Source organism: Lipophrys pholis (assembly GCF_963383615.2).
Source record: "Lipophrys pholis genome assembly, chromosome: 15".
In the NCBI taxonomy this organism is placed as follows: domain Eukaryota; kingdom Metazoa; phylum Chordata; class Actinopteri; order Blenniiformes; family Blenniidae; genus Lipophrys; species Lipophrys pholis.
The window spans coordinates 29,348,778-29,357,636 of NC_137642.1; the positions used below are offsets into that span (position 1 = coordinate 29,348,778).

At 44.9% G+C, this 8,859-nt stretch overlaps 2 long non-coding RNA genes across 2 annotated transcripts; one reads left to right on the forward strand and one right to left on the reverse strand.

Annotated features, from left to right (window-relative positions):
- The first annotated feature begins 3,120 nt into the window (after window positions 1-3,120).
- On the forward strand, window positions 3,121-7,465 carry LOC308121084. Its single transcript, XR_013936079.1, has 4 exons — window positions 3,121-3,167; window positions 3,904-3,955; window positions 4,263-6,107; window positions 7,223-7,465. It is a non-coding gene; the product is annotated as an uncharacterized lncRNA (long non-coding RNA).
- Window positions 4,742-6,626, reverse strand: LOC308121085. Its single transcript, XR_013936080.1, has 2 exons — window positions 5,998-6,626; window positions 4,742-5,834 (listed from the first exon to the last, which is right to left on the reverse strand). It is a non-coding gene; the product is annotated as an uncharacterized lncRNA (long non-coding RNA).
- Window positions 7,466-8,859: the final 1,394 nt, after the last annotated feature.

The following is an 8,859-nucleotide window of genomic DNA, read 5'->3' on the forward strand; positions in this document are numbered from 1 at the left end:
GGTTAGGGTTAGGGTTAGGGTTAGGGTTAGGGTTAGGGTTAGGGTTAGGGTTAGGGGTTAGGGTTAGGGTTAGGGTTAGGGTTAGGGTTAGGGTTAGGGTTAGGGTTAGGGTTAGGGTTAGGGTTAGGGTTAGGGTTAGGGTTAGGGTTAGGGTTAGGGTTAGGGTTAGGGTTAGGGTTAGGGTTAGGGTTAGGGTTAGGGTTAGGGTTAGGGTTAGGGTTAGGGTTAGGGTTAGGGTTAGGGTTAGGGTTAGGGTTAGGGTTAGGGTTAGGTTTGGAACATGATTTGGAGAAAGGCATTGGCAACAGACTCTTTTTTTAAAAAAATATTTCTACTGTAATTTACAAAAGAGCAACTAGTGACCCCAGAAAAGTTTTTGTTAAAAGAAAGGTGTATGAAGTAAGTGATATGAATTTAAATGAATGTGTCCCCAGGTTTTTTTTAAAAAAAAGTAAATAAAATAAATTAAAATAAAATAAAGTAGAATAAATTAGAATTGAGGATTCCTCATAGTGTGTGTGAAAGATGATGTAAATGTGAAGTAGAAGGGGTAGGAGAGTAGGAAAGTAGGAGCCCAAAGTTGCTTTGTAGTTTGTTTCTGAGGAGCCACTGCCGTTGAGAATTTTCTTTATGTTGGGCAATGGCTCCCTCTTGAGGATTTAAAGGAGCATAGCGGAGGAGAAGATTTAACACCCGCCCGGATCCTGATGCGCTGGGGATTAAGGTGAAAGGTACGTGGAAGAAGAGTGGGGGGAGTGATTGGAAGGAAGCGGAGGGGGGGGGGGGGGGGGGGGGGGGTTTGGTTAAGGTTAGGTATGGGGAGTGGGGATGGTTAGGGTTGGGAAGGGGGAATGGGAGGGGGGACGAAAAAATAAAAATGGGGGGGGGGGGGGGGGGGGGTTGGGGGGTTTTGGGTTAGGTATGGGGAGTGGGAATGGTTAGGGTTAGGCATGAGGAGTGGGAGTGGTTAGGGTTAGGTATGGGGAGTGGGGATGGTTAGGGTTAGGAAGGGGGAATGGGAGGGGGGATGGGAAAATAAAAAGGGGGGGGGGGTTTGGGTAAGGTATGGGGAGTGGGAATGGTTAGGGTTAGGCATGGGGAGTGGGAGTGATTAGGGTTAGGAAGGGGGAAGGGAGGGGGGAACGGGAAATTGAGGGAAGGGGGGGGGGGGGGGTTTGGTTAGGGTTAGGTATGGGGAGTGGGGATGGTTAGGGTTAGGAAGGGGGAATGGGAGGGGGGATGGGAAAATAAAAAGGGGGGGGGGTTGGGTAAGGTATGGGGAGTGGGAATGGTTAGGGTTAGGCATGGGGAGTGGGAGTGATTAGGGTTAGGAAGGGGGAAGGGAGGGGGGATGGGAAAATAAAAAGGGGGGGGGGTGGGTTGGGTAAGGTATGGGGAGTGGGAATGGTTAGGGTTAGGCATGGGGAGTGGGAGTGATTAGGGTTAGGAAGGGGGAAGGGAGGGGGGAACGGGAGATTTGGTGGGGGGGGGGGGGGGGGTTTGGTTAGGGTTAGGTATGGGGAGTGGGAATGGTTAGGGTTAGGTGAAGGAATTGGGAAGGGTAATAGGAAGGGAAGGAAGGGGGGGGGGGGGGGGGGGGGGGGGGGGGGGTTGGGGTTCGTTTAGTGCAAGGGAAGGAGCCAGAACCTTATTGTCCAGGCAACTGTAAAACATAGTAAATAATTAATAAACATTCCAACTAATGCAGTTCAATTCCCATATACAAAAAAGTCACAAGCAGTGAGAAAACATTCCATGTCAACAGTGCATATGATACATGTTGCCTGTTCTACTCGGTTCTGGCTCCTGAGTCTTTGACCAATCAGAAGGGAAATGGTCAATTCCTCATTATTCTTTTAATATTTTGTTAAAAGGGGCCTGGCATAGGGCCATAAAGTGCTTCAGTTGGTGACTATAAATATAGAAATATATAGATATTCAAGAGCAATCTGGGTTCTAACAGTAAAGCCGACGTCTGGTCCTACTTTGATTTATTTTGAAGAAAAAAATTCACACATTTTGTCAGTATCAAACAAAGAAAATATAAGTCAGTTAGTCACTTCAATATGTCGCAGAGCTTTATTTAAAACTGTTTGAAATTCAAGAGGAGGAGAGGTCGGCTTTGTTTTTTTTAAAACCAAAAAGGGGGGGGGGGGGATTTATTCAAATCGTAATTTCACAATTTGTAAGGGTAATTTCATATATTAAATTTTTTGACCAGGCTGAATAAATATACAAAAAAATTTTTTTATAAAAAGGTTAATCAATTTTAAACTTTTGTTTTTTTTGGCTAAGCTCCGGGCTGGTGCAAGATTTCACCTCTCTATTAAGGAAAGGCAATTAAAAGAGGGAAAAAAAGGGGGGAAGGTGAGAAAAGGTGGTTTCAGGGTCCAGAAGAAACAACTTTAGGCTACTTTAAAGATTTTCCCTTTCTTTCTCTAGGGGCCCGATCTTTCATTTAGGCCCAGAGGGGAAACGGTCTCTAATTTCTGGATCCATACTTTTTCTCTGTGTTTCCGTTGTCCTGTGGACCAGTTGGTATTCTGCTCCACAACTCTATAAACGAGGCAGTGAGCCCCTACTTCCTGGAAGTGTTTATGGAGGGAATTGACCCCTTTGTTATTCCGGATGAGGTACAGGTGTTGGGACATCCTGGTTCGGATGGAATTTCTGGATTCTCCCACATATATCCTGTTGCAATGTTTGCATTCTATGGTGTAAATTATATTGTAGGAGTGTATAGACCAGTTGGTTATTGTGGGCAGTCCTTTGCCTGATAACGTATTGAAGATGTAGGGGGGTGAGTTGTGGTTTATTGGAGGAGAAGTGATTCTGTTTGCCGGTTTGTACTGGGAGTGAACCAGGATGTCCGCCAAGTTTTTATTTCTTTTGTAAGCTGTAATCATCTTGTATTGTCCGGTTTGAGATTTGGAGTGCTGAAGTTGTTGAAAACTGTTGCGGAGGCCCTGGTTAAACGGATGTAATTGTTGGTGATATGTGGTAACAAAAGGTACCAGCAGGGGGCTCACCTCGGTTCGCCTAGACGGAGTTGGTCCCAGGAGGCTTCCGTGAACTTCCGCCTTGATTCCCCGAAGGAGGCGTTTGGAGTAACCCCTGGGTCCTAGTGCTTTAAATAACACTGCTGTAGCTGCCTCTGCGTCTTTCTGGTGCGTACATATTTTGTGAAATCTGATTAGTTGGGATTTGATGATCCCCCGGAATGTATGTTTGGGGTGGTAACTCTTTTTATGAAGTAGTGTGTGTCTGTCTGTTTCTTTGAAAAATACTTTGGTGCCCAATTCCTTAGTAGAGTGTTTGATATTGTGAAAATAAACTGTAGTGTCCAGATATTCGATATGTGAGGATTGTTTGTTATGTTTGATTTTGATGTTGGGGTGGTGTGTGTTGAGGGTGTGGAGGAAATGTTGGAATGAATCCTCTGACTTGCACCATAACCCAAATATGTCATCCAAGTAACGTAGATAAAGAAGGGGGCGTTCCTTGCATTTTAATAGGGCCGTCCGCTCCCACTCCGCCATATATATGTCGGCATATGCTGGGGAATATTTCCGGCCCATCGCACATCCGCATACTTGAAGATACCACTGGTTGTTGAAAATAAAATCATTGCGAGTAAGAGTAACCTGCAGCATTTCATAGATAATTTCATCCGGGCGGTCGGGGTCTGGATATTGTTGAAAGACCTTCCTGATGGCCTCCAGACCCAGGCTGGTGTCAATGTTTGTGTATAAGGAGGTGATGTCTATGGTAAAAAGAAAAGTCCCCTCTGGGACGCTGAGTTGTCGGAGTTTGTTAACAAAATCATATGTGTCTTTAATATAACTCGGGTGTTGTTTTGATAATGGATTGATGTAGTAATCTATGTATTCTGCTAACCTATAGGTCTCCGAGCCGCAGTCGCTGACAATTGGACGTCCCGGGGGGATTTTAAAAGGTACGGTCCAGGTGTCCGGAGTTTTATGGATTTTAGGTAGTAAATAAAAGCAGCGAGGACGTGGCGAAGCTGGTCCCAGCAGATAGTACATTTGTTTGGCTGAGATAAATTTGTTGTCATATAAAGACCTCACCATGGGTCGAATGAGTGAGGCTGTAATAGGCTGTAACGGTGTTTGTAAAGGTACATAGTATTTGAGGTCATTTAGTTGCCTGGTGGCCTCCAGAAAGTAATCGTGTCTGTTCTGGATTACCACTTGGCCTCCCTTATCTGCTGGTTTGATAATAATATCTTTCCTTTTTTTCAGGATGTCCAAGGCCTTTTGTTGGTCCTCTGTAATATTAGGAGGACGTCCCCGGGGAATTACCAAGTGAGATAGGGTGTTTTTGTCTCTTTGGATAAGCTCCCGGAGGGGTTTCGAGAGAGCCTCATCTGGGGGTTCCCAGTTTGATTGTTCAGTGAAAGGTAAGTGATTGTATTCTGTTCCTTCGAAGTATTCCATGATTTTTAGCCTTCTGTGAAAGAGGTGAACCTCTTTGCGTAGTTCTAGCAGTTTCGGAGGTTTGGGTGTGGGTATAAAGGTTAATCCTTTTTCCAGAAGTTCCTGTTGTGAGACACTTATGTTATGGCTTGATAGATTTGTAACATTAGAGTTACTGGGGGCACTATATTGATTCGGCTCCCCTCCTACTAGTTTAACTGTGACAGCCAGTGATTTAAAATGGTGTTTGCCGTTTCGCAGGTCCAATGCACTGGGTCTGTTGTTTCGGTTTTGAAGACGTCTGCCTTAATGTCTGTTAAGAAATTGTGTTTCTTTACTATGTGTTCGTTCAGGGCCATGAGGCACTGTATTTGACCCTTCTCTAATTCAGGGCTGTAATTGAGTAATGGAACGAGGGAAATAGCTGCCGGGAAGATTCGTTCGATCTGATTGAGGCACGCGTTTAAATGCTTTGCCACCGTTAATGGTCGTAGTCTTTTCAGGCAGTCATTTAAGCCCACTGACAATACAACCGTTTCAACTCTATTGTCTGGGGTTAGTTTTTCCAAAACTTTTTTAATGTGATGGAGCTGTGCTCCTGGAAAGCTGTCCACTTGGATTTTGGGATGTGTAAACGACGTTAGTCGTGCCAGATTGGAATCCCCAATGATTAGAACAGGCTTAGTTATTTCCAGTTCCCAGTTTTTAATTTTTTGTGCAGTATGACAATGAATTACAGGTTCAGACCTCCGGGGGGTGGGGGGGCTGGGTCGCCCAACGGGGGGCGAGTGGTTCAAGTTAGACTCAGACTGGCACGGTGAAGTGGTGAGTTCGTCCGTCGTTCCATCAGTCGTAATCAGTTGTGCTAACCCCGGGTCCTCGTGGACTGGTGTACATGGGTGTCTTTTGCCACCGCTTGGTCCCGCCCCCTGCGCATCATATCGCAGTGTTGGAGAATCTGGAGTTGGAGGCAAGGTGTCTGGATTAGAGTCTGTCAAGGTAAGTATTTGTAATTCGGAGCTTGCCACAATAACATTACTGTATACTGCTTTTACTGTGTGTTCCTTTGTATTCTGCCCCGGGTGTGTCATAAGATGCTCCTCGGGGAGTACAAGGTCCAGCTCGGGCCCGGCCGGTGCAATCCCAAGTTCTGATATGGTGGGTTCACCTGTTTGGTTGGCCTGTTGTTGTTTGTCCTCTTCCCTGGGAAAGGTGGATGTTTTTTGTAGGAAATTTGCATCGTTCTTGTCGAAATCTCCTACGTCCAGTGGTTCCCTCACCCTGGGGGAGTTAGCTGGTCCTGTACCGAAGATTGCTTCCCGGTGGTTGGAAAATGGATCCCCAATCGGGAGGAGTGTCTGCTGAAGTTCTGCTGTAACTCGGGAGGGAGGGCAGGAACTGGGTTCCGGAGAGATAAATAGAGATTGTGAACCAATATTCTGTCCCATGTGAGACTTACATGATTCCAAGGTTTCACTGTTTCTGTGTATTTGTGCTGTTATTGTTACGGAAGGTGGCACTGGAAATACTGCAATTTCTTTGATGTTTGTATGGTTCTTACTTTTCCTGTCCCTATGCAGATTACTGCGCTGGGGACGTGGGGAAGCTGCACCGACGGAAAGGAGGGGGTCCTCTTCCCGTGTTGCTGGAAGGGTGGGGAAGTTTTCCTCCGTAAGTGCCACCTGTGGGTTTGCAGCCATTGGAAGAGAAGGAGAATGAGGACAACCAGGGGCACCATGTTTTAGTATGGATTCAAATTCTGTCACTGAGCTGTCTGTTAGTCTTCTACCATATCGTTGTTTGGCCCATTGTAGGGCCTTGCTAAAAGCTTCAGGTTCAAAAGTCATTATTTCTGTGAGGAGGTCGGCCAGCGTGGTGTCATAATGTTCCCTTAAGGTGGCGAGGTTTGCCTCCATCCAGTTCTGTGTATTTAGTTTTATTCTGTTGAGGGTTCTTTCATTCGGGCATGCAGGCTTGATAAAGGCCGCCAGTTTCTCAGTTTTTTTCTTCATACCTGCTGGTAATATTTTTGTCTCCTTAGCTGTGGTTAAAACTTCTGCGTGATGTAGGGTTTGAAGAATCTTAAAATACCGTTTAGTACTGCTTAAGTTAGCCGCCCTGTTCCGGACATCTGGACCAGATGTGGGTGTTTTGTCTTGGGGCCCAGGCGGGCGTGCTGAGCGGTCTTCCCGCCCCTGCGTTGACAAGGCTGAAAACCTATTGCGTAAAGGGATAGACATAATATCAGAGTATTTTTTTGGGGGGAGGAAACCTTTTGCCTCCAGGTGAGTAGAGAATTAATTATCAACCCTGAAAAGTTTCTGACTAATAAATTTGATGGTGGATTAAAAGGGGATAAGAAAGTAGTCTAAAATTGGGAGTGCATGAATTGGAATGACACAGAAAGAAGGAGGAGAAATAAAAACCGTTGACCTGTGGTTATAGGTTGAGGTGGCAGGTGTGTTCAAGAAGAGTTTTTAAACAAGAAAATCAAAAGCAATCATAGTAATAAGAATCCTCATCAAGGGAGAACAGGAAGAAGTTAATCACAGTACTGACTTAACCAGCTTATGCGTGGGGTTTCTTTTTTTCAAAGAAAACAACAAATTGTACCGTCAGATTGTTGGATTTTTTAAGGCCACATACATGCATCAGAGTTTTGCTCGACGCCCGAGTCCTGCAGGCCGGCTTCTACGGGCGGGGTCCTTCCGGATGTTTGAGGCCTGTAAAAATTTGTCAATGCACACTCACACACTGTAGTCCTTTCTTGTCCCCTTTGTTTCTAGGGGTGAGGTAGGTCTCCTTCGAGGATTGGGGGACCCCGGGGGGGTGTCGTTGGAACTCCTCTCTTCCGGCTGTGGAGATGATAGTCCACTCGCAGCGTATCCGACAAAGAATTCTGTGCCAAGCTGGCTTTGTGTGAATGTAGGGCCTAGTCCCTTTGAAAAAACAATATGTGGTCCAAAGAATAAAAAGGAAAAAAGGAAAAATCGCAAAATATAGCGAAAGAGAAAACACAAGTTGAAAATAAAGGGTAAAAAAAGAAGGGGGAGGGGGGGGGGGGGGGCCCAACGTTTCGCCGCTCGGCTTCCTCAGGGGCAAAGGTAAGACAGTGATGGTGTTTGGTGTGTTTATAGATTTTTTGGAGGGAAAAGAGGGGGAGTGGTGTCCGGTAAGGCGGGGCTCTCCTCCCAACAGGAAGTCCATGCTGATCCTGTTCCAAGTGATCCATACCTGCTGGTGGTTGGTGCCCCCTGGTGGTAATATAATCCGGTCTTTTATCAATTTGTATTTTTTTTGGGAGACCCTCCATTCACGATCGTGTTTTGCAAACAGGGTAAATAAAATTAAAAAAAAAAAAAAAAAAAAAAAAAAAAAAAAAAAAAAAAAAAAAAAAAAAAAAAATTAAAAGTAAAAATTAAAATTGCATCCATACCAGAAACACAACCCGCACACCATTGTCACAGAGAAGATTGGGGGGGGGGGGGGGGGGGGGGGGGTTTGTTTATAATTTCTTTTCTTTAAAAAAGAAAAAAGAAGGGGGTAAAAAGATAAAAGAAATTCACCATAGTTTCTAAAATGAAAATAAAAATAAAAATAACTAAATGGAGTTTATGTTCTGTACATGTCCACAAGAGTTAGTGTTTTTACTTCACAGGTTCTCCCTTTGTGGTAGTTCCGTTAATAGTAGTTGCTCTGTTAAGTTTTACAGGTACTGTAGAAATGAGTCTGGCTCTAGCAAGGTTAGGTTTGGAACATGATTTGGAGAAAGGCATTGGCAACAGACTCTTTTTTTAAAAAAATATTTCTACTGTAATTTACAAAAGAGCAACTAGTGACCCCAGAAAAGTTTTTGTTAAAAGAAAGGTGTATGAAGTAAGTGATATGAATTTAAATGAATGTGTCCCCAGGTTTTTTTTAAAAAAAAGTAAATAAAATAAATTAAAATAAAATAAAGTAGAATAAATTAGAATTGAGGATTCCTCATAGTGTGTGTGAAAGATGATGTAAATGTGAAGTAGAAGGGGTAGGAGAGTAGGAAAGTAGGAGCCCAAAGTTGCTTTGTAGTTTGTTTCTGAGGAGCCACTGCCGTTGAGAATTTTCTTTATGTTGGGCAATGGCTCCCTCTTGAGGATTTAAAGGAGCATAGCGGAGGAGAAGATTTAACACCCGCCCGGATCCTGATGCGCTGGGGATTAAGGTGAAAGGTACGTGGAAGAAGAGTGGGGGGAGTGATTGGAAGGAAGCGGAGGGGGGGGGGGGGGGGGGGGGGGGTTTGGTTAAGGTTAGGTATGGGGAGTGGGGATGGTTAGGGTTGGGAAGGGGGAATGGGAGGGGGGACGAAAAAATAAAAATGGGGGGGGGGGGGGGGGGGGTTGGGGGGTTTTGGGTTAGGTATGGGGAGTGGGAATGGTTAGGGTTA